This window comes from Coturnix japonica, chromosome 11, assembly GCF_001577835.2.
Source record: "Coturnix japonica isolate 7356 chromosome 11, Coturnix japonica 2.1, whole genome shotgun sequence".
NCBI lineage: Eukaryota > Metazoa > Chordata > Aves > Galliformes > Phasianidae > Coturnix > Coturnix japonica.
This window is the reverse complement of record NC_029526.1, coordinates 13,473,273-13,498,674: the sequence shown is the minus strand read 5'-3', so window position 1 is coordinate 13,498,674 and position 25,402 is coordinate 13,473,273. Positions and strand designations below refer to the sequence as shown.

Sequence of the window (25,402 nt, the reverse complement as noted above, 5' to 3'; positions counted from 1 at the left end):
TGTAAGTTTTTGTTTTAGACCTTTGCAGTTTGAAATTGCAGATGTTGCTATAGTACCTGGTTGTCCCCCATGGCCTGCATAGTTATGCTGCGTTTTTTTTCTCCCTTGGAATTCCAAGGTGCTCCAGCTGCAGCACCGATCCACAATGGCAATAATACTTCACACCCCTTGGGAGTTTTGTAGGGAATTCATTAACAAAAAACCCAAAATGAGTCAGCATTTTATTAAAGGAGAGCCGATGCAGTGTGGAAAAAGCTGGGTTTTAGTAGAAAATGAAGTATTCCTTTTAAAGCTAGGTACAGCCATCCAATTCATGGGAATGTGGAGGAACAGAAGGTTTCATTCCTGTTTCAGATGCTTTAATTTCACTGTGTGATTTGGGCAGGTTCATTCTCACAGGATCCCCTTGTGACTGTGGGTGCAGTGTTTTCCTGTAGCACACCAGATCAGACTGCTGTCCTCCATTGCTGCTTGTGCTGTGTTTTCTGTTAACTTGCCCCATCAATGGAAGTTGACTGGAGCCATCCAGCAGTTTCTCCCTACTCATCTTGCTTGTTTCCTGCTGAGGGTCTCTGTAATGGCTTTTTGCTGTTTGCCTGTTCCAGCAATTATTTCCTGGTTTCCAGCCAAACAATGATTCACAGCATTGAAGGGTTGCATTCCACTTCTGTTTTCAGTTTTCATCTTTCTGATGTTTTCCTGGAATTTCACTTCCAAAGTCATGCTACCTTTTTTCTTCAGAATGTTCTGTTCCACCCATTTACCATCATTTGTCTCCTCTCTAGCTCTTCCTTCCATGCTCTAAGAACAGAGAGATTTGCTGGAACAGTTTAGAGGCTGCAGCCGCTCTGTGCTCTTCAGGGCTTTCCACATTTATTATGAAGCTTCTCACTTTCTCTTCTGTACAGAAATTATTTTTTCTCCTAGCAGAAGACATTAGAGATGGCTTTTTTCAGGCACTGTACCCAGCAGTGAAGGCTGGAACTTGTACTGACAGGTAGCAGTACTGCATGAATTTTTCTTCTTTCCTTTGGGAAGCAAGACTCACTCGTATGCAAATAGCAGCAAGGTAATTTAAAGTAAAAAGCAATGAATAATGATGCTGTTCTGTTCAGGAAACACAGTTGTTTTCTAGAACTGATTGTGAATCACAAAAGATGCCTTAATGATCACATCTGCTTTGGTGTGTGACCAGAGCTTCAAGTGCTATGACCTTATGCTCCTATGTCTGTGTCTTGGTTGTTAAATGCAATTATTGCCATTCGATGAGCTCATTCTCTCACACTTCCCTGATGACTCAAAAGGGCTGTTCCAGGCTCCCTTCCTCAACCTGTGAGAACTGCAGTGTAGGTAAACGAATTGGAAGCACTGCCATTAAGTTGCAGTCAATGATGGAACAGCTGAGCTTGACTCATTCTCAGTCTGTAAAATATTGAAAGAGATAAGTGGGCAAACAGCTTGAGAACTTTAGTCTACAGTTCATATCCAGCACTGTGTAGGAAAGACATTTAAGTTAATTAATGAAGGTAGAACAATAGTTTATATTGCTGTATTAATAAGAAAAGGAAGTTGGTAATACACGGCAACTACAGTGCTATGTTTTATCAAATGGGATATTTCTGTATTTTATATATATATATTTTTACCACTGAAATTTTAAATTTCACATGCAAATCCATGTGGAAAAATGAAACTGCAAAGCATAGGTGCTTGTGTGTGATGGAAGCCACTGTTGTTCCATATTCTAGTAGCCTTCAGCAGACAGTCTTATTTGTAGCTGGAGAATGGGGGGGTATCACCTGCCCTTAGCATCTTAGGTCAGTAACGTATTTGTCTCCCCGCCCACTGTTTGAGATTCTTTGGATCAATTCCTTCTGATGCTCCTATACTGGGGAAGAGAAACCCACAGCATCACTTGAAGGAGGGATGGAGCTGATTAAATGACAATAGATAACTATATCAGAGAGGCTGAATAAAATGTTCCACGTTCTCATCAAATACAGAGCCATTTGCATGAAAGGGGGCAAACACAGATGAATTATGGCTTTTTTTTTTTGCAAAAGGTCCACAGCCTGACACAAGTGAGGTGAATCCCATGCAGCAGGCACACCTACCTCAGTCTCAGAGAGGATATTTGCCATGAAGTTGCCTGAAATGCAAAGCAATGGTAATAGAATAATGCTGTAATGGAAGATCAAACTCATTCTTTCTGGTACATTAGGCTAATTTTTGTAATGCCCTCCCATGTGCATATAAGATCCTTGATGCATGGAGCAATGCTGGCATAAGTTATTAGCTTTGTGCTCCAATTTATTTGTACATCCTGGATAGTTATAAAATGCATTTGCTTCAGACTGAAGCTTCTCCTTTCTAATTAGATAGCAGTAAACTATTTTCTGTTTGCTTGTACGTATAGAGAAGAGTATTTAGGGGAAGAAACTAAATTAATTTGACTTTAAAAATAGTCTTTTCAAGAAGGAGGGATTGGGATCCCTTGCCAATATTTAGCTGTCTGCATCAGCATGGAATTGTTGACATTACTTGTTTTTGATAGCAGACCAGTTAGTAAAAGACTCGGAGCATAAGCTTTGTGATAGATATTTCCAAAACTGTGGTGATCGGTATTTACTGTTAAGTCTGGCAATGTGTTACAAACTAATGATGACTCAATTTTTCCCTTTAAATTCATTCATCAGAATGTCCAAATTAGATTACACTGACTCCAAGCTTTTGCTTTAACAGACTGTGCAAAACCCTGTGGAAAGACGCTATGAAATTTGATAGGAACGAGAATAGTGGGATTCTGCAAGAATTTAATAAGGTCCCACAGAAACTTTTAGAATTGCCATAGAAATGAACAGTAAGGGGTACCTCAGATAGGCTTTTGAAATAGCTCATAACATTGTACAGCAGTGATAGAACTTTCTAGAAAATTATGTAGAATTTTTTTTAGGGGGAAAAGATTCTCAAAGCATTGAAGGGGAATCATTGCTTTGATTTCGAAAAGAATATTTTCATTCAAGAATACTGGAGCTTAACCTACCAGGAAAGTGGTAGATCTGCAATGGGAAGGCCCAGTTAGTCTGACTTGCCTTTGCATTCCAAGCATTGCCATTATGTTTCAAATGGGCACCACACCTCATGACCTTCTTTAAGCATTGAACTGACTTGTGACTTTAGCTGAGCCCACAGAAAAGTTGTTTGATTCTTATCTCTTCTGGTTTCAGGTATTTATTTGCCTGTGTGCAGGAAGATTGTGTTATCCAGTTTGTCTTTTACATACGATGGGCACAACTAGTTTAGAAATTCTTAAAGGGACATAATGGCTTTAAGAGGAGAGGAAGAAGGAGCTGCAGTATGAGAAGCTTCCATACTCTGGGTGGAAGGATGTTTGTGCCTACGTCTAAAGGCAGTTTATAATGCAGACTGCAGCAGTAAGGTGATGTTTAGTCATGATGACAGTGTTCCACCCCTCACCTGAAATCTAGGACAATAAAGAATAACTCCTGTCTCTGTCTGAGTGTATAAGTGTACACTGTGGTATGATAAGCACTGGAGGTATGAATAAGAAAACAAACCTAAAACCTTCTATTGTGTGGTGGATCTGAGATGAATCACATGGCTGGGTGTGTAAGCCCATAGACGTACACCCAAGCTGTTCCTGGTGTACTAAGCAGCTCTGTGTAGCTGTTTCTTTAAGTAAATTGTAGTTGGGTCATCCAAACCATGAAGAGCCATTTTTAACTTGACTTTGGAAACGTTTGCGTTGCTTGATGTGAGCGATTGCTGATCAGTTTTTGTTGTTAGGTGTTTCTTTGGCATTACAGGAGTTGTAAATGCTGACTTCTTTTTATTCTTAGCCTCTGGGTTTTGTGTATGGCTGTTGCTCATGCAATTTGCTTGCAAGTGGATTATTCTGTGTTTTAGAACAGGGATTTTGTATCCCATTTTGTTCATATCCGTACTTTGAAGATGTTTGAACAACTATTCTTGAACTGCCTTTTTACAACCCTAATCACCTTTTCCTGTCCTTCAGTATGACTTCTGGATTTTTCCACTCTTTCTTTGAATGATTTGAATTCTGAGGAGGTGTCAGTGCGTTTTAATTTGCTTGTGTTATTTTATATTGGAGTACTTCAACAGAGCTGTGGTTTTTTGGTTTTCAAATAACAGCAGTTCTATTGTTAATATTCAAAGAAGATGGTTTGACCTATAAGTTTGACTTCTGTGATTATTCCTGGAAAATCCTGGGCCATCTGCTAGGTATTTTAAAGAAAAATAAATGTCCATAAGGCTACAGGAGGCATCATTGATATCTGCAAATCCATTCCATGCCTTTTCCACCTTAAAGCACAAATGATTCAATATTCTCTTTTCCAAGAAGAGAAACTGTACCAGCGCTTAAGATTTAACTTCATGCAAGTTCAGCAAAATTTTATGAGGTTCCATCTGAAAACAGAGCGTTGCTACATCGCCAGCTGGAGTGCAACTGAGTTACTGTAAGAAAGGTCAGCCTTTGGTGCGGTTGGTTTTGAAGGGGAGCTCTTTGCAGACTCCGTCAGCAATGAAAGCTGCTCTCATCTGTTTTGTCTAATGCTCATGAGGATGTTACACCGTAAACACAGTCTGTGCAGTAACTGCCTTCCTTGGGATACCCCAGTGCATGAAGCACGTTTCTTGCAAGTAGGGGCTTTCACATACTGAGAGGAAATAGGCAAATCATTTAAGTACAGAATAGGAGCTATGCTAATATTTCTGTTAGTACTCCAGTAGAAAAATATTGTAGTAGTGGTCAAATATTCTGCTTTTACAGAGCTGGCTAACACCAAGGAATGCGTTTCTGCTAGATGTGACATCTGTTTATAATGATTAAATATGAGATGTCTGCTCAAGACTGAGGATGGAGAGCAGCATTTGCCAACCTCTTGGTTTTGGTTTAATTTTCCCCATCTATATCAGTGATAGAATACACGCTGAATTCAGTGTTGGCGGAATGCATCCAGATATAGAATTGTTTTGTTCATTTTTTAATACATGAACTCCATCAACATATGCAGCCAGTCTGAATTTGGTATTAGACTAATTTTGTGGAATGTGTTTGGCTTAATAAAAATCAAGTCTAATTTATATAATCAATTATTAAAAAAAGGAAAATTCATGCTATTGATAAAACCTAACATGCCAGTGTATGGACAATACTTGTCAAGAGCAGAGAAATAGTTGAGCTCTCACAGATACTGAGAAAAATATAATGGGCAGTTCTGGAAGCTTGGTAGAAATTATTAATTAATTATGCACGACCTCCTTTTTTTATCTTGACTGTTGCAGTCGTGCTGCTTGGAACCAGAAACACAGCCTCAGTGGAGGAGGTAAAGTAGGCTCTTTCCTTTTCTTTTCCAGCAAAGCCCAAAGCCTTTATATAAATGCCATCAACTTCTATAAAACTTGTAAAAACGAGTCTCTTCATTTGTTCTATCTGGCACAATTCTTGGAATGGATTCTGACATTCTGGGCTGTATGTTCCATTATGCAATGGGCATGGGGTTTGGACATGGACTGCTTGCAGAGAAATCCTTTACTGTAGGATGACTCCCTGCTGGGGCTTCAAAGCTGGATCTCAGCCTGGGATCTCCGTCTTCTGCACAAAGCAGAGTTCTAATGGAGGAGAGGTTCTTTTTCTATCTAGCAGATTTCTTACAGTGTTTGTAGGTCTCCAGTATGGTTACATATCTGTACAAAGGGGAAAGAAGGGTCGAGAGCAGCGTGTCTCCTATGACCTTACTTCTCTGTTCAGTAGTGGGCATTAAGAATCTTACCCAGAACTTTAATGCCAAGGTTAAAATAATTTCCTCTTGAGCTAGTTTGCTATGATAAAGTAGAATTGTTCAGGAGACGGATTGCTCTGAGAAAAAAAGATTATTGAGAGCACTTCACTCTTAAACTGAGCAATATGCATTGCTAAATTGAGCTTTTCTCAGTGATGGGTGGTCATTCTTCTATTTGCATGGTAAAGTGAGGGGATTGGAACCAAAATCCCTGCTTGGATACGATCGTTAAACCAATTCCCAACATCTGAGCTCCTAATTATGATTTATTGAGAATTTGGCATGAAGCCCAGACCTCTAAAGGAACCGGAATTCAGTGTTCCCAGTGGACTCATGTCAATTCATGTATTGAACTGTGTAGCAGTTGGGGATCCTACGATGTCAGCCTGCAGCGTTATTTGACAGTGGCTGTTCATCACATCATGACCACGTTTGCTGTGTAGGGTGGCACAGTAAGGCAGGCTGGCACTGGCAGCTCATTGCTAGGAGCACATCTTCAGAAGCATGTTGCCCTGCCTGGGTGTGTGGCCATGGCCACCTCCTGCTTCAGAATCCATTCTGCCAGATGTGGTTGATGACAGGAAAAGGATCCAGCCATCTGTGGGATCCTGGAGCAGGACATTGACCTGAAATTGTTCGTAGCAGTAAAAGTGCAACAAGAAAGCATGAAAAAAAACTGAGAAGGTGGATTTTTGTCTTTGTGCATGAAAATTTATATGCCCAGAACTACTGAAATGAGAGGCGGGGCCTCTTACTTTCTATGAATTGCACAATCAATGGAGATGTTTGTCTAAGTATTTCAGTTTAGCAGCTTTCTAGATAAATGATAGACTGCCAAACTGAGCTGCATTGCTGGGCAATAGTGTGGACTTCATCAGCTTCTCAGTAAGCCGAAGCAATGTTGTATTATTTGGAGGATTTTTTTGGGTTGTAGATGCAACAGCAAACTAGGATGGCTTTCAAAGTACTCCTCAGTGAGATATCTCACAGCTCAGTTTCTCCATTTGTTATTAAATACTCAATTATTTTGTATGTGAAGCATCTAAAAATTCCTTCCTTTGCTGGTATAACACTGTTCACCTAATTTCTCAGGAATTCATTTTGTGGGCAAACTCCATTAATGTGAATCTTCCAGTCTTTCATAAGCTCTGCATTTCTCTGGTTAAGCAGGCTTTAAAACTTCTGGCTATGCTGTTAATGTGTATTCGTGTGACATAACTTTACTTCCCTGAAAACATTGGACAAAGCTTAAAAACATTTTTAATGTCTTCCTTCTTTGAAGGTTATATATTAATTGTTCTGGAACACTGTCTGTTCAAAGACCAGGCCCTCTAGGTTTATAAAGGCATGGAATAACATTGGTATGATCACACATGAAGTATCTAGGAGCAGAGAGAAAATCAGATTAAATGTTTGAGGTATTTTCTTTTCCTAATGCAGGGCCAGTTCTGCCCTTCATGTGAAATGCAGGTGATCTCCATGCAGCTGCAGAGGAATTTGACCTTCAAACAATATTTTCTCAGCAATGACTGGGCACCTGCTTTTGTTTCTTTTAATACAGCCATATAAAATTGTCACCTTAATTAGAAGGAGAGTTGTCAGAATGTGGCCTTCTTCTAAAGTTTCAGGATGCTTTTATTGTTTAGTTGACTGACTTGAAGATATTTTGTCTTCTTTTTACACACCATTTCCTTCCCGTTCCTTCTGACAGTGAATTCTTCAGCAGAGTCAGAACTGGGGATCTCAATCATTAGTAAACCTGGGTTGTATGAATTCTTTACACTTGCTTTTTCCACATACTTCTTTCTTAGGGAAGAATTAACTTCAAATTCCATCCATTCCATAACTGATATCCATACAGAAACAGCACTTCAAGTGAACATTAAAGTCCCAGGAGTGCAATGTCCAAAGTCAGGAGTAGTCTTGGGAAAGATTAGTGGTGATGCCTGCAGAAAAGTTGCCCAAAGTGCTCTGTTTGCTGTTTATACTAGTAGCCTTTTTGTAATAAATAAATAAAATTGATTGGACTTTTCTCTCTATTTGCATTGTGAGATTATAACGCAGCAAATGGACTGAATTTAAAAGATGTGCTAGATGGAGAAGACCATGTTTTTGAAGTTCTAGCAATTGAAGACTAGAAGATGAACTAGTTATATAGTAGTGACACTGCTGCCAATGCTGTTCTGGGTGCTGAGTGCTGAAGAGTTAATTTCATATTCTGGTTTCTGCAGAGGAAACTTAAGGAGCTTCATGTGTTCTTGAATGCACGTTTCTATCTTCCACTCTGTTACAAAGTGCTGACCTCCTTCCACACAATGTTGTTGTTTCATAACTGGATTGCAGACAAATTTCCTGCAGGCTGACATGCAATGCAGGTCTTTGGTGTAACTTAGCAGCCTTGAAGTCTGAACTTTCGTCTCTGTGAAGATTTGATACTGGATGAAAGTGTAGAGTTTCCCATTATTTGGCAATGAGGGGATCAAAAAGATTGTGTTAAAGAACTAATAACTCAGAATTAATTTTTTTTTATGTGTTACCGATGGGCAAAGTCTGCATTTGTGGCTTTGAATAGGCAAAGATAAAAATCATGCGGAATGGTGATTACATTTCCATACTCCTTTTCCTTCTCTCTCTTTTTTGAGCAGAGGTGCTCTGGCCCCACCAGGTGCATGTCCCGCTGCAGGACAGTCCCTGCTTGGCTGTGCTGACTCAGCTGTGCTGCTGTGGGAGCGGCAGAGCCAGCAGGGTGACCCAGCCCGCTATAATTAGATCCTGATGGAAACACCAGAGTTAAGCCGTAACTACTCAACTTTCATAAAACTGCTTTTGTCATTGCTTGACGGGCACCGCTCTGCTGAGCAAGGAGCTATCAGAGCTAATCCTAAAAATGCATCCCTGCTTTTACAGCAGCTTTTCTAAGGAACCTGACATTGGTCTTGTGTGGATTGAGTCGGCGGTGCTGGTAGTTCGTTAGGCTCAGGTAACTCCAAAATGTGTAGTCATATATCCCCAGTATCTTCTTAAATGCAATTGAACTGATGTGAGACTGTTGTCTGTCCTGTTTGAAATGGAAGCATGATATGTTTTGGTTTTGGCATGACAAAAAGAAGAAAGGAGATGTTTTATTTCTAAGGGCTGCAGTGACAGGGTCTGACTTTATCAGGATGGGAAAAATCAGTTACTTAAACTTGATCCCTTATGCTTTAAATATATTCCTGTTACTTTTTCTGATGCTGTAGTCATTTTCATATTATTTTTGCGGGAGGTGAAAGCCATCAAGTAAAAGCACATACTAGTTACAGAAATAACTTAAATCCAAAGGTATGCTGAAAAGCAATCCAACAACAAGCCATCCTGCACTTGGAAACAGTTTGATAATTAAAGCAGATGATTTAAAATGTGAAAAAAAAAAAGGGAGGCAATTTGGAAAGGAAGTAATTTGTATAACTAGCAAATATTTAAATAGAACGGGACTATTTCCTGCAGTGTAGGATTCTTTGCAGAGTGTTTCAAACAGTTGAACTCACAACAGGAAGTAATTTACTGTTGAAAATAAGATCACATGAAACTCCCTGCCTATAGTGATAAAAGGGAAATGCTTCTCTCGGTAGGACTGCTAGTCACTGTGAAGGCATCAGAGTGGTTTAATGACACTGCATGTTCTAAATTAGTGCGGAATGTTAGAAACAGGAGGAGAGGAAACATGACAATCACATGCAATGAGCACTGAGTGAGCCCAGGGCCCGCTGGACATCAGATCACATCATACAGCTGTTTGGAAACAGCAAAATCTTAGAGATACCTGAAAGTGTGAATGCAACTTAAAAAGATGAGGTCTCTGCACTGTCACACGTACAGAAACAATTGATGGGAGGGAATAAAAGTCTTTTTAAGTTCCTGTGCAGACCAAGGTGCAAGTATGGACATGTAAGCAGCAAATTAAACACGCTGAAAACCAATTTGCATTTTTCATCTGAAGTGACCATGGGAAGGCTGATGTCTGACAGTGTCTGATTATGCATGTGGAGACAGTAACCCGCGGCACTTTTCATTTTGACATATCGCCCGGCTGAGAGGAATGGGCAATGTTTCTCAGAGGATGAGGAATAAAAATCAATTCTTAGCATTAAATGATGCAGAAGGATTAAAAAACTTCTGAAGTCAGACAGAATCACTCCTGTCAGCTGTAACAGCTACTCCTGATGTCCAGTTTACTGATGACTCTGATAAGACACAGTAATTTATAGAGCCATCTTTAAGTTTGATTTTATGTCTGATCCATGTTTGTTTGTCTGTCTCCATCTTGTCACTCTTGAAAGATCTCTGACACTCTGAAGAACAAAACTGCTGCCTGGCCCACTGTCCTCAGCTTCTTAACATGCTCAGGAAAGGACCACCACTTTTCCATGTGACCTCTTTTTTTTTTAATGGCATAAAACCAAGATGAATAGGAATCATTCAGTTGACTTGGGTAGCTGTTGCATCTGGTTTTAGAGATCTCTTCTTAGAAAAAAACTGTAAGGTTTATTCTTAGAAAATATTCACACTTCCTGGTTGTTTTCTGGTACTGTCAGGCAGCACTCACTGTATTCAGATGGTTGTTTGGCCATTCAGGAGCAGTAAGAATATGATCCTCTTGCTCCAATCTGCCCTTAATTCACAGATGTGATGGTGTAGAACACTCCTGATGTATGTCTGTGCTAACATACCCTTTATAATTTGTAACGAAGGATTTTAGTTCTATGCTTCACAGTTATTATTATCTGAACGTTAATTAAATCCTTGCTATATAAACATGTCATTTTAATGCTCTCAGTAATAAAATCATATTTTATTTTAAGGAAGTAGCTGGAGAGGTGTTATGGTAATAGTTGAGATCAAATGTGCTTGCATTCTTTTTAAGAGGGAGAAATGAGCTTGTGATCTTATTTCTAGGTGTAACACAGTGACGCAGTTTATCACTTTTTCTGATTTATGTCAAAGAAATACCCATACAGAAGTAAAAATGTGCATTTACACATTAAGTGCCAGTGCTGTTGCTTAGTGTCCTATGTTCCGTTTTGCCAGTAGATACACACTGCTTCCTTCTCTCCCTGAGATCTGTTGGACATTGACAATGAAGCTGGTTGGGGTTACTTAGCCCTCGCTTAGTCTCTCCCTCCATTTGTTGTGGTTGGAGGGACATCCATCTTCTTACTTGGGGCGGTATAGTGTGAATGTCCCCTATATCCAATGTAACACAGGGCGGGCACTGCTAAGGACTACGGCTGCTCTGAAAGTTGAGCAGTCTGCGTGTGTAAGTGAATTGTGGGCCAGGTATTGACAGTTTTGCACTGTTTAAGGTGATTTATTCTTTTTGTTGTTTTGTCCCTGAATCATAAAGCAACAGGCCTGGATTCTGCTACTGTGTCCAGCTCAAAAAATACGTGACGCAATTATTTAATTCCCCAAATTCCTGTTTGGCTGGGACTCTCATTAAGGTGAAGGTTTGCAGTGGAGTGAAACTGTCTGAAGTTTCATTTCCCACAACACCTGTTAGTTTTGCAGTTTCTGCTCATCATCACACTTTTTCAAATAACCTCCTTTAATCACTCCATGCCATGCTGACAAAAATTACTCGCTTAGTAAGCATATCATAACCTCAACGTTTATGCATGTGCATGCAAAAACAAAAGAAAAATTATGGTATAAATGTTGCTTCAGACCCCAAGCAATCGTGTATGCGCTGATGATTTACATGTGTGTTACACAACTATTTATTCAGACTTTAAAAGGGGAAAAATCAGTTACCAAAGCAACTGCTATATTGTGTGTTACTAATGCTATTTTAAGATAAAGAACATTGGTAAGGCACACATATCCCTATCTCTTAGGAGCACTTTGCAAAGGGGAAAAACACCAGTGCTATTATAATCACTGAATTTGGGAAGGGGGGGGGGGGGGGGGGAGAAAATCAGACCTGTTTGCTAAGTAATCCCTTACAATTGATTTTTATCACTGTTTTACAGCATTGCAAACTATTACAAGATTTTATGGTCATATTCAGGTGAAAGACAAAGGAAATAATAAGGAACAGCAAGTACTAAGTGAAGTACTTTCACATTCAAGATAAGTCAGGTAGATCAGGCAGCACTTGCAACCCAGAGCGTGCAGCTGGAAGGCTCTACAAATACAAGCAACTGATAGTTTTCTTCCTTTCTTCCCTGCTCAGCCAGTAGAATAGTTCTCTGTCATTGCTTTGAGAGTTCAGAACATAATGTGCTCTGTATTCTTTGCCACAGAGCAAACGCTCGGGACAGAAGATGTTTGCATATCACTGTTATGAACCAAACAACCACGATTCTGTATCATAGTGGAAAATAATAGTGCATGATGTAAGCTTCAATAAATCATTTTTGTCTTAAGTGCACTTATAACCAAGTTAGAAGCATTTAAAATGCCTGCTTCTGTTCCTTCTTACATTCCAGAGGTTAGAGAAGAATACGGTCAGTTTACACAGGGTTGGATTTTATTAATTTCAGCCTTTTTTGTTAACAGCCCGCTAATGAATAGACTGACATTTCCTTGATTCCAGACACACTTCAGAATTGTTTACAAGATAATAGTTGCCAAAAAAAATCCTGGTCTATGTCTTGCTGTAGCCAATGCATTGTGAGAGCTAACATTGATCAAAGTCCTTCAGAAAGGATAAGTCAAGTGATGCTGTCCTGAACACTATGGTATGTTTCAAATACTTTTTGTGGATCTGTAGGGTAATGAATGTGAACATAGATTTCTGTAAGTATTAGACAAACATCTGTTTTCAGAAGCTCTGTAGGACTTTGAAGAATGCCTGCAGTCTCAATGAAATGCATTAGAACTTCAACTAGCCAGGATAAAGCAGCTGTCAAACTGCAACTTGTGGATGTTCCCACCCTGGACGAGTTCAAGTCCAGGCTGAATGCGGCTTTGGGTATCTTTGTCTAGAGGGAGGTGTCCCTGCCTATATCAGGGGGTTGGAACTAGATGAACTTAAAGGTGTTTTTCAACCCAAACCCTTCTATGATCCTATGAACTATTGGGACAACTCTAATGGGCTAGATAAAAATTAAGATGTTCTGTGACAAATGTTTTGCTTATGGTGAAAAAAGGAGTATGTACGACTCAGCTAAAGCCAGTCCTGCATTCTGTTTGCAGAAGGTGCTGATTGCACCACTCTGAAAGACCGGCCTGCTCACACTTTAGATTATTTGGTTGGATAAAGTCACCTATGTGATTTTTGTAGCTGAAGAGCAGGGAAGCCAAGCTCTGGGTTGGATTTTCAGAGCTGTATAACCAAGACAACTCCCAGTGAAAGAGATGTGGCTTGGTTTTCCTACTATTCCTTTTGATCTAGTCTGTTTTGCTTAGAAAATAATGTGATATTAAGTTGCTCAGTAACATCTTCAGTCATGCATATTCCTGTCTGAATAATGCTTCATGTTTTCTGATGTCATATTTGATGGACATCAGCAACATTTGAGCCCATTGCTAATCCAGTATTAGTCACTGCATTGCAGCATCAGTCTTGGTCATGTGGTTCAGGGTGGTCATCAAGGGGCAGTGTTCTGGGAGAAGCATGAGCTATTGGTCAGCGCACGTGTTCTCTTTGTGGCTGAACCATGCAGAATAGTGCAGGAGAACTTTTGTCTCTGAAATGAAGACTGAAGAGCACAGCAGGAAGGTCATCCATGTCCGTTCAGCACTCTCTGTTTTCTCTCTGAAGTGTAGAACATTTAAAGATTCATCATTGCATTTACTGTGCCTGTGTTCTGGTGGAAACAAACGATGTGTATCAGGAATCCAAATGTGTCACTTTCAACAGAGAGGTAAAGGTGTGAAAAAAAGTGGTAAAAAGGAATTCAACTGTTTTAATTTATCTTTATTCGACTCTGGGTACTAAGGACCTTTCCTTGCTCCCTCTACTGGCTATGAACCTGGCTTAGCATTTTTTTTCCACTATGGCATTATTTTTGCTGATTTAAATAGCTATGGCAGCTCCGTATCTCTCTTGGCCTCCCAACCTTCACATTTTTCTGTGCTTAAACACACAATTGTTTTTATGACTTACTTACTCCTTGCGTTTAAGATTTATGTGTAATTCTTATTTACGAATGAAACCGTTCTTTTAAAAAGCAACTGGTTACCTCAATGCATGAACAAAGGAGCAAAAAAAGAAAGACCATTGTGGAGATCCCGAGGTATTAGGCAGTAATTACCAATATAGACTGACTTTTTAGCAACACTGAAGTAAAATAATGAAAGAAAATAATAACAGGGAAGTAGAAGTCCCAGCTTTGAATTGTTTGTGTTATGCTTTACATAACATCTCTTTTTTAGTCACTTTTGAAATACTGCACCTGCTTTTTAGTATTTAAGCAATATTAGGACTTTGGCCTGACAGAGCTGTCCTAGAGAAGGAAATTCTAAGTACAAACTGATTGAATCTGACAGTTCTCCGGTAGAGCAGGTAATACCTATAATCACAGATATATCCCAAAACGTCCCTGATTTACAGTAGGGGACAGAGATCTCTTAAAATTAAACAAAATAGCAAGTCAAATCAAAATACAGCTCTTGTTCAGATGCTCACTTTTAATCTTACATTTCTCCATCTGGGTCTAGTTTTCTACTGCATGTGCATTTGTGCACAATTATTAGCATCTACTTTGTAATTATAATAATCTAGTAATTAAGGTTGGAAAAGATCTTTAAGATCATTTCGTCCAACCCATCCCCACTGTGTCTGCTGACCACGACCCTCAGTTTGACATCTCCACATTTCTTCCAAACTTCCAGGGACTGAATCCACCCGCTCCCTGTCACCCCTGTGCCAATGTATTACCACTCCTCATGAGAAGAAACGTTTCCAACCTGAACCCCTCCTGGCACAACTTAAGGCCATTAGCAGACACAAAGTCATGATATCCATATACAATTTGGGTATTTGTAGAAATGTCCCGTTTTGAAGAGCAGAGGCATTGGCTGATATTGCCTTAAGCCATTGTGAAGCAATGAGCACCATGGCTACAACTGTAGGGCATGGATTAGCAGACCACGATAACGTTGCTGAGAACAGCAGCTGCTTCTGTGTTCCCTACTCTCGAGTTGGACCACAATGTATTTCAGTTAATCCAGATCTTTCCCTTCTGAGAGTTACTCAGGACATACCCCTTTGGGCCTGGAGCCCAGCTGAACTCATTTGTGTAGGAAACAAGCTCCAGGGCTAATTTTTTTGTATGCAGTTTTTAACATTCCTTAGTGAATTAATCCCGAGTCCTGTGGTGATTTCTCTGTTTTGAGAGTTTTGAAAATGCTGCCCTGCTCCTGTGGGGCTCGCTGTGTTCTCAGGATTAATGGGTAAACATGTTGGTGACAGGCACATAATTAAACCAATTCTGTCATGTCTTACCCTTGCTGCTGTAATATAGATATGTTGTGGGATCCCAACCGTGTTCATCCTCCCAGCTTCCTGCTGAGATGATACCATTTCTTCAGCTAAAAGCTCAGTGGTTTTTTGTATGTACATGCTCCAGTCAAGTATATGATTGCTAATAATCTGCCTAACGTGAATGAGAAAGCATTTCAGGTGTGCTAACGCAGATCCCCACTTAAGCTGGTAGCACAGTTGGTTTGAGGTGAGCTGGGCTGTAGATTGCATTGTCTTAAATTTACACTGCCCTTCTACAACTCCTTTGATTGTTTTAATTTAATAAATCAATATAAAGTTATTTTGTGAGATCTTGCCTTTAGCTTACAGCTCTTGTTTAGAGAGCTGGGTTGGGACCAGCTATGGGCTGCAAGTGAAACTGAACTGCAGTGGTTCTGGAAAAATGCTTAGTAATGTTGAGACCTGTGCAGTTTTTGCTTTATGAGAACTTGCTTTCCACCCTTGCAAAAGAGAGGACAGTGCCATCAGGCCTTAATAATCAATGCCCTTAGAATATGGCTGTAATCTTCCCTGATGTGACTCTTCACAAGAATAAGTCTCCTAGTAGGCAAGATGACTTTATGAAGAGAAGTCTCTTGTCTAGAAAATTTACCCCAAATTCTCTGCTGCTTGGACACGAGGGTGGTTTTAACACCTTCTTTGGAATTCTGTAGTCATCTTGTTATATCGTGCCACAAATCAGTTTTTAAACATTAAAACAAACCCAAAGTTAAATCAGTGAAGTTAGCAAGATGAGTTGACACTGCCTTACAAATAATCATTTCATAAGATGTTTGTCACCCTGCTTGACTTTTCCTGTTCCTTTCTGGCCTGTTTACTGCCTCTGCCTGTTGATTTCTGGCATTTGCTGCAGTTATTTTTGCTGGAAGAGCTCTTGTGTTCCCAGAGACTACAGTAATAGGATCCTAGCTGCATCCTGACAACAATTTACGTATAGGCCATTCACATCAATCTGTGCAGATAAAGTGTCACAAACCTGCATACAATTTCTTCAAGGTGAATCTAGATGGGTTTAACATGAAGACTGCTCACATTCTGGAGAGCGTTTCTAGTGCACCTGTCCTTTTGCCTATGCCAACAGACTTTCAAAACCTTATCATTGCTTTTTCTGTTAAAAATAATGCAAGGAGCACAGCCTGTCAGTCGGTGAAAGATTTGTATCTAATTCCTTGGCTTTTTTTGGAATTCCTCATGATATTAAGAGCATTTCTGATGAAAACAAGATGGCTGATAAAGATCGAGGATAAGTACAGGCTGTGTCTTAGTATGGTGATTTTGTGTATATTGATGTGTGATTTTGTCTTGCAATTCATTGTCATTCAGAAGGGGATCTTTTAAATGTTAAAACAGGTCACCCAGTCGCTAGGCTTTTTCTGCTCTCCGTAGTTTTGGTGTTTGATAGAGCTGTCTTTTCACCAAGGCTTCTCATGTGACAGATGACATCCATGTATTGCTTCACTGTTTAATGTGAAGCAAAGGGGATAGCTTATCTAATGTGACAGGTACAGTCGTCTGTTGTCAAAGCTGTGACAGTGCTGACCAGGTTTATCTGGCTGAGTGGTCCTCTCAGCGTTGCAGTATGGGAGGTGTTGGCCTCGTGGATAAACTGGAATGGTACAATGAGATATATGGCCACTGAGGTGGAAAAGATGAGGCCCACTAGGTGCTAATGTGATATATAAAAACATCAGGCACTGATGGGTGAAATTTGGATAGAGATTTTGGGGCTGAAGATAAAGTAGTGCAGGATGTTTGAAATACAAATCTCTTGGAAAATCTGGTAGACGTTATTTGCAGTAAAATAGGATGTAAGTACATCATTATGCAGTTAGGCAGATGTCAATACAGATTGCTGATATGTGTGAATCATTTCAGGATTCTCTCAGTTGTAGAGGCAAGTGACTAAACAGCCAGAGATATTTTCCTAAGTATAATTGCAAGTAAATGAACGAAGCGTATACGTAGTTTCAAAGTTGGTTTATTATGTGGCTATCGTGAATGCAGCACTGTCCAACTTGAAATGAGAGTGGCATTTCAGTAGCCTTGATAATAACATGAGATTTTGCAGTTACAGCTAGGACTTTCTAAAGAGCCCGCAAGTGCCATGTTTGTGGGCATTCACTGGGAAATGAGTTGTCTTAGGAAAGGCAGGGCCTGCTACAAAGGATCCATAAACGGATTCAGAACTAGAAAATGTACTTATATAGAACCTGAGTGTGTAATTTTAATAACATGAGTGCAAAATATTAGGATTGAGCTTTTAATATATTGTAGAATCCTACAATATCCCAAGTTGGACCGTTGAGTCCAACTCGTGGCTCCACACAGGACCACCAACACATCAGACCATGCATCCTGCTCTAGAGCTCTTGGTGAAGAACTTATTCCTGACATCTGACCTATATATGGTAAATGAGTTTTTTAATCACAGAAAAGGCAACTGGTGATTGATTAAAAAGGCAAGAATTATTTGCTTCCGTTGAGATGGAGAAACAGAAAAGCATCAGTGATCTGTGCTTCAATAAAGACTGGCAGAAACTTGGAGCTGAAAATGGTGATCAGTTGCTGCGCAGTAGAATACGCTCAAGAGCGTGTGAATGTGGCAACCTGACAGGCTGCAAAGCTCTTACATTTTCATAAACCCTTGGCTTCCAAAGTCATACAGGTGATCAAAACCCAAAGCTTTTATCTACATGAAAGTTAGCTGAGTTCTGCAGAAAAACTTACACTGCTCAGCCTATCAGATGTTGGTCATGAGGCTTAAATGGGGCTGATGATTCTGCCTTATAGTTTTTCCAGTGGATGGGATTCACAGAACTGCAGTAATCGTCTGGTTGGAAGAGTTTCTTTCCTAAGAGTGTCACTGTAAAGCAAAGAAGGGACTTTCATGGTTTGCAAGATGAAATATGTGTGCAGGATATTCAGAGAAATGGTATTTCTGACCGTCTTTACTGACCCAATACGAATCTGCCTACATCCCATGTCAACCTGCTTTTCTTGGGAAGTGATGCCCTAAGATGCAGCCCCTATGGTTCTGTCTGAATACTTCCCTCCCAGTCCAAATCACTGGTCCTTGTCAGCAGTAGCTGTTGCAGCACGGAAGGCAAGGTCCTGTGGAAGCAGCATCTTGCAGTCAGCACCAGATTACTGCTCTGCTTGTTACCAGCTTTCCAGTGCAAGCACTGTGATTGTTAAATACATCCTCCTCACACCTGAGTGACTAGAACAATGTGAATGCACTGTAATTATTCACGGGAGCATCTGTGGGGTCTGAGGAAAGAGGTGCAATGTCTATTATTTTTGGCACTGCTTTTTGATATTTCTTTCATTTGCAGACCCTCTGGGCCATTTTCTGATGAAAAAAACCCATCCCTGAGGGCACGGTTGATATTAATGAGATGTAAATGACAGATGAGGTGACAGATGATAGTGTCATCAACCAAAGAAATAAAGAACAGTATCATGAACAAGCACAGAATGTTCACAGGAGAGAAATGAATTGTAAATAGCATTGTTGGACAGGATGTATTTTTGAAAGGTAATGCATTGGGAAAAAAAAAGATAATCAGAGCATGAAATATTAGCACGAAATAGCTCTGATTACTGTAGCTCTTAGCAAACATTTTTTCAGGGTATTCATTGTAGGTGTTTGAGGAAGATGATTCATTTATTTGTGTAAGAGTGACAGTGAAAGACATGCATGGCAATGGTAAGCAGGTATTATATGTTTTCTGTTTATGAAAGAAAGGGTTGATGTTTTCATGGGTCTTTTCTCAGAAGGGAAAGAAAGATGAGATTTAGCAAAGGCCATGAAAGCTTTTATCTAGAAGCATGTGACATCTGTCCCCATATCTTAAATATTCTTGAAGCCTGGCAGAATGTGAGGTTTTCACTGTGTTTTTCTCCTTGACACGTCGATGCACTGATTCATACCTATCCAGCCACTGACAATACATGGAAATTTTAATCACCAGAACATGTAATAGCTACTGTGTAACTTAACAGCCCCTGTAGTAGCCCAGACTTCAAGAACAGGCTGTTTTAGACCATTGTCACGCAGGTAATTAATTTCCCATCTTATTCTGTTCTTAATTTTCTACATATTTTATCACAGTGATTTTTGGCTTTGCTTTTTTTTTTGTTTTTTTTTTTGATGGTAGCTATCCCTTTTACGATGCTTCGCACTCGTGTTCTCTTAATTAATTTCTTAATTAGTTATGACTGTCTTCAGTGCCTCATTGATGCTTTTGTAATAGCTCTGTTTTTAGATGCCTGGCATTCTTTATTAGAATCTTCTTCAGTTGAAACTCCTGCACGCTCTAAGCTAATGTGAATTGTTTGGGGATTACTAAACAACATCTGGTTAATACATATTCTGTCGTTTGAGAAACAGTCATTTTCTATAGTGAAAATAACTTACAGCGCTCAAAACTGGAAAAAATGTAATACTTGCTATCATGTAAGCATATGACTTGGTAGGATTTATTAAGTGAAGTTTGGACACTGTAGCTCAACAGAATGCAAAAAATCCTTATTAGTGGATCCAGCCAAGGAGCTGCATGCAGTTCTTTTCTTTCTCCAGCAGCACTATCAGCTGGATCCCACTCCTGTGCAGTCAGCTGACTTGAGTCTGCTGGCTCAACTTCTCTTGGTTTAAGTAGGAGGTGGAGTGGGTTGGAGCTGCATGAATTGCTCAATGTGGTTGACACTGGAGGATAGAATTTCAGTTGTTTTTTCTTCTGAAAAAGATTTTTAAAATACTGTGCTATTAAAGTTTTAATTTTATTATTTTAGTGACAGAAAAACACGAAAGCCGCGTCTAATTTATTCTCGGTCTGATGTTCATAAGGGTTCATTCTATGTTTTTAGCATTCGGAGCTGTAGTTGTGTGACTTGCACTCGTGGATCACACCAAATGTCTATCTCATTGGAAGACCATAAGCTTACAAAGACTTGTTTCTGGTGTGGATACTTTGATTAGAAGTTCGTAATTTGCTTTCCTCAGATACTGTGCAACATTCCTTTACAATTCAGTGTTCCAGTGCACAATCTTTGTTTGTGGTACAGCATTCATGGGAAGTAATCATAAAGAATTGCAGTGCAGTCAGAGCACATTTGTTTGAAAGTCCAATGGCATTTGTTCTGGAGTCTTTGCAGAGAGCTTGTTCCTCTCTCAATGGTGCAGTAGGATAAATTCCATTCTTCCACTGTTCTTTGACATGTTGGCTGCTCTTGGGCTGCCTGTTAACACGTGTTACTCAGCGCCCCAAAAATAAGTCCTTTAAAATTTGCTAGCTAAAATAGTTTGTCTTTTCTTATAATAGGAGTATGTAATAGAACCTGTCTGATGTTTCACTGGGTAATCTAGTTCCTGTTTCAATCTGTCACTCACTTGTCAATGACAGAATTACAAGATTTAGTTGTCACCAGTGGTTCTAATGTCAGTGGGGTTTGGGTTTAGTAATTATTTCAGATAGAACTATTTATCTGACTTTCATTCTCTGGGAATCTCCTGTCACAAGTGGTGGGAGCAGAGCAAAACACTCTACATTTTCAAAACATCCCTTGATCTTACAATTTGACAAAATTAGTTTCGAGTTTTGTTGCAAGTCTACAGAAAGAAATTGGCAACTCATCCCCACTTCCCTCAGGGGGAAATCTTCAGTGATTTATGTAAGAGTCTGTGTAGCTGAATGCGTGGGGAGATTATTTTTGACATTCCTGACTTGGAGAAATTATGCATTTTGAATGGGTGCATACGCTAATTCTCAGGTTGATTTTCTCAATGTGAAAAATAACAACAGCTAATACATGTTTTCACATTTAATTATTTTAATTGTATTTTGATTTAGTTTTCTAATCAGAAGTATCATTTTCTTGCTACTTGAATTGATTTGAGGAGTTTCAAACACATGCATTTAAATAACAAGTAAGGCTGAAATAAATGCATAAAATTGAAAGATTCATTCTGTTTTCCTTTTTCCTTTCGTTCTATAGGGATTCACTCGCCTCAAGTGTTGGAGCCAGAACGAGATTCTGTTGGGAGAACCTGGCAGGACATTCAGGTACAGACACTATGAGTATCTGGAAATCAGTGTGATTGCCTAAAACTTGCTAAAACAAGGCTGAACTCAGGGACCTTTTTATCTTTAGATATGCTTTCCTTTCTAAAACTATGAACTGATTTATTTGTTTGAAGCCAATGTTTACATGTATTCTCTCTCTATATTAGTTTTTGTTTGCCTTTCTGAAGTAAGAAGCATGGGACTCTCACCTTGATCACTCCAAGTGATCGAGTGTTTCAAGCATATAGTATTTTCAGCGGTAACAGTGCTTGTGGTACACACACAGGCATCCACAATCTCTTACTGCTCTGCCTGTTCTCTTTTGAATTGGTCTTGGAGCGCTTTCCTGGCTTGCTAGCTAAATCAGTCTTGTCCCTGATTCTTCAGAGACTGCTGTGCCCTTGTCAGGTTGATTTCCTGATCCCATTCAGTTATTGGAATTTCCAATACTTTCTTTTAATTTTGGGTCCCAGTACCATGCTTCTTTCCTCCTAATGTTGTCGTTTAATTTCCTTCTCACCCTGTCATCAGCAAGGTCTCACAGCTGAGGTACAGCCAACTCCATTTCCTGTCCTCAATGTGCTTTCAAGATAGCTCTTGGGTTTTGTTTGACACCCGCCTCCTACTCCCACTCCTTCACTGTGGTTCCCTCATCATGGAAATGTCTGTTTGGATTGAATACGCAAATGTGCTCCAGGAGTTCTGCTCCCATGGAGGGAGGAAAGCAGTTGTCTCAGGGCTGTGAATAAAACAGGCTCCGAGTTGAATGGAGTGGCTTAGGAAAAAGAAGTATTGCGGTGCACTGCAGAACGGCACAATTTGGATGAGGTATGAATGACTCACTTAGAGCCATTCCTTGTTTTTTTTCTGTGAACCAAATGTGTTTCTGAGCTGAGAGAATAAATGTGACATAAACCTGGAAAGGAGACTCCAGATCATTGTGGCGTTCCATGGTTTCGTTAGTGTGGCAGACTGCTTTGTAGCATGGTTTTTTGACAGTTGGGAATAGGTTTTGGTTTGCCTACACACTTGAAACTGAACCAAGAGACTTTCCTGTTTTCTTAACATATGATCAGCAAACATAACTCTTGTTGCAGTACATACGCAATTCTCATAATATTGTCAGTTGTGCCCTGACATAATGTGTAAAGACACAGAGGATCATTTCTTCAGTAGATGTAAGCTGGTGAGGATGAAAAGTATACTGACAGCCAGGCACTTGCGTACCAGATCTCTGCTCGCCACTCTTGAAACTAAGCTTACACGAGTGTTCTGGAAGGGGAGGTCTTAGGTAGGATGGAAAGCCAAAGGAGATGTCATTCTCCAGCATCAAGCAGAGGAAATATGTGTGGACACAACAGAGACTTGCAAGCAGATGCTTCAGGTGGAGTTGCATAATACTTTTGAAAAATGATGGAGTTGTGATGTACGTTCCTTGCTTTTTGTCTTCAGTTGGGATAGTTTAAGGTTTCCAGTGTCAGCTTGCTCTGACCAGATAGTAATACATCAGTATTACTGGACCTGTCAGAGAAATGCAGAATATAAGCAGTGTTTTCTAGATGGACTGTGGCAGTTTATTCAGATAATAAGACCTTTATTATAAGAGCTGTTACTAGAAACTCCAGCCAAAATTGTACTAGGCACTACATAAATGACCAAGCTGAAGTAAAACATGCTATTTCACACAGCCTGCCAGCAACAGAACTGAGGGAGGAAAGCAGGCTTTTGTTCACACCTCCCTCTGACCATGCTATCTTTGCGCATAAACAGCGGCTGCAGAAACAAATGCCTGAGAAATATATGGTTTCCATCCTCACATTGTTCATCTCAAAAATACTGATTTTGCAGTGGAGACAAATGAATCTTAGAAAAGAAAAAGGTAAGCTTCATTTTGTTGGCAGGTGATCTGAGGGGATTATGTCCCTGTGAGCATCCTGGTTAGCAGCGAGGGCTGCTGCAGTGCTGTGTTGGGTTTTGTGTAGAGCTTGCTGAAGGGCTTGTTCAAGATTTGTTGGTTTTCGTACCATGTTAATTCACTTACTGTGGTTTGTTTGTTTACATAGCATCTAAAATAATGAAGTATATCACATCGCAGTGATTGTTTACACATTTTTATCTCATTTAGAAGTTTGAGATCCTGGTATTCCCTTGCTTAAAAAGATCATGAAAGCGTAATTTACACTTTTAACATTGTTTTCTCTGGAGAAGAGACTAATGAAAATGAGTGGCATCTGATGATAATAATAATACTGGTGTGTTCAGGATGAGCTGAAAAAAAGGCAGGATAGCAGTGAGTCAGCCTTTCAGAGCAAATAACTAGTACAGACCTTTACTCTGGGTGATACCATCACAACGCACTTGAGTAGAAAATACTCTACCTGCTGCCTTTTTTGAAGGTGCCACACAGATAAACATGCTGAATATTGTAGCCATATGTATTGAGAACGATCAAGAGAAGATTTAGGGAAAACTGAAGAGCTGAAAATCTAATCCCAGATATGAGGAAAATGCTGGACCCATAAATAAATTATAGCCCTGGAACATTTAGAACAGCAGAATTAATTATAGCCTTAATAGAAGGCTGAGAGTGAGAGCCTGCTGTGAAGGCATTGCAGGACTGATTAAGGACAGACTTGGAAACATACCACTTATAAATATATTTATATATTTGAATGACACAGGAAAATTCTGGTGTAGAAACCTAGCATGGAGTTACACAGCACAAAGGAAAGGTGTGCGCCAGAGGCCAGCTGGACATAAAATGACTTACAACTGATACCTGCATTTTACTTGGTGTGTTAAGATCAGTTAATCACAGTGGTGATATATTCTCTTAGTTTACTGTGTCCAGAACTGTTCTCCAGATTGGCTGTTATGAAACCAGTATGGATTTTGTTGTATACGAACAATCTGTATTTGGAATATACCACCAAATAGCTGAAGGATAAATTAAAAAGACCTGATCTTCAGCCTTTTTGAAGAAGTCAGCCCTAATGTTCTGAGTTAATTATATTTTATGAACAGGAGAACTATTAAAACAGCTAGAGATTACACGAGGCTTTGTGTGCAGTAGGTAACTGGCAGTGTTTTCTCAAAGTGTGAATTCAATTACGGGCTGTAGTAAGAAGTGTAATGTTACAAATCTCATTGATAGGCAATTTGTCCAGGATACAGTATTAGTATTCACAGATCTGCTGAGTGTGCCTTCCATCCTGCAAGTGCAATAATGTGTTCTTGTGTAATTTTACTCAGGTGATCAGTTTAAATTATAAGATTAGGAATAAGTAGACATCTGTGGACGTTATTGTTGTGTCACACTCCCAAACGTCACATTGAAGATAGGATGGTGGTAATGATGGTTAGGGCAATTATGATTCAGTTCTGCTTGTTTGTTTGTGATTAGGTTAAATGATCGCAGACTGGCTGGAGTCCAGTGAAGTAGCTGAGGCATGGATAGATGCGGGACAGAATCATCAGCAAATTTAAAAGTAAATTCAGGGTTTAGGTAAGCTTATTGAAGGTGGCATTGAGGCTGATGGAACTCGGTTGCCCTCTTTAAACCTTCACAAACATCCTGTGTTCAGCTGAAACCATTGTTGTGGTTTCTGTGACAGAACTGAGGTGCAGGAAATGCTGTTGATTTTGCCTCTGGAGGTAATTGGAACTCTGCCATAGTGCTTTTTCTTTTCTTTGGGAGTTTAGAATCTCCATGTCAGGGATACTGGAGCACTTAGGCATGAGAGCAGGCCCCTTTTCTCACAGTAAAAGCTGAAAATTAATAGGTAATCTGTCAGTTTCTAATTATGGCAGAACACATATTTTGAGATAGAGTTGCATATACTGTGCTGCTCCACAGGTTTCCCATCTTCTTGGCTAACATCTGTAAATAACTTTCAGCTTGTCCCTATTGATTCCCCAGCTGCTCTGTCTTCCTTGTTGCTAATGTCAGAGACGGATGAGTCTGGAGAGGAGAACATGAAGGCTAGAACAGAAGTGCTGGAACACCCACAGAGCTGGCGGGATGTTCCAGTTGGTCACCAGAA

General features: G+C 39.8%; 1 protein-coding gene across 20 annotated transcripts in view; it reads left to right on the top strand.

Moving 5' to 3' along the window:
* MAF (MAF bZIP transcription factor) overlaps window positions 1–25,402 on the top strand; it is a 698,813-nt gene that overhangs the window by 21,942 nt on the left and 651,469 nt on the right. For all 20 annotated transcript variants that reach the window (XR_001557777.2, XR_001557779.2, XR_001557786.2 and 17 more), the window contains exon 2: window positions 21,292–21,359. The gene's annotated coding sequence lies outside the window, so the exon portion shown is untranslated. The remainder of the gene's footprint in view (window positions 1–21,291; window positions 21,360–25,402) is intronic.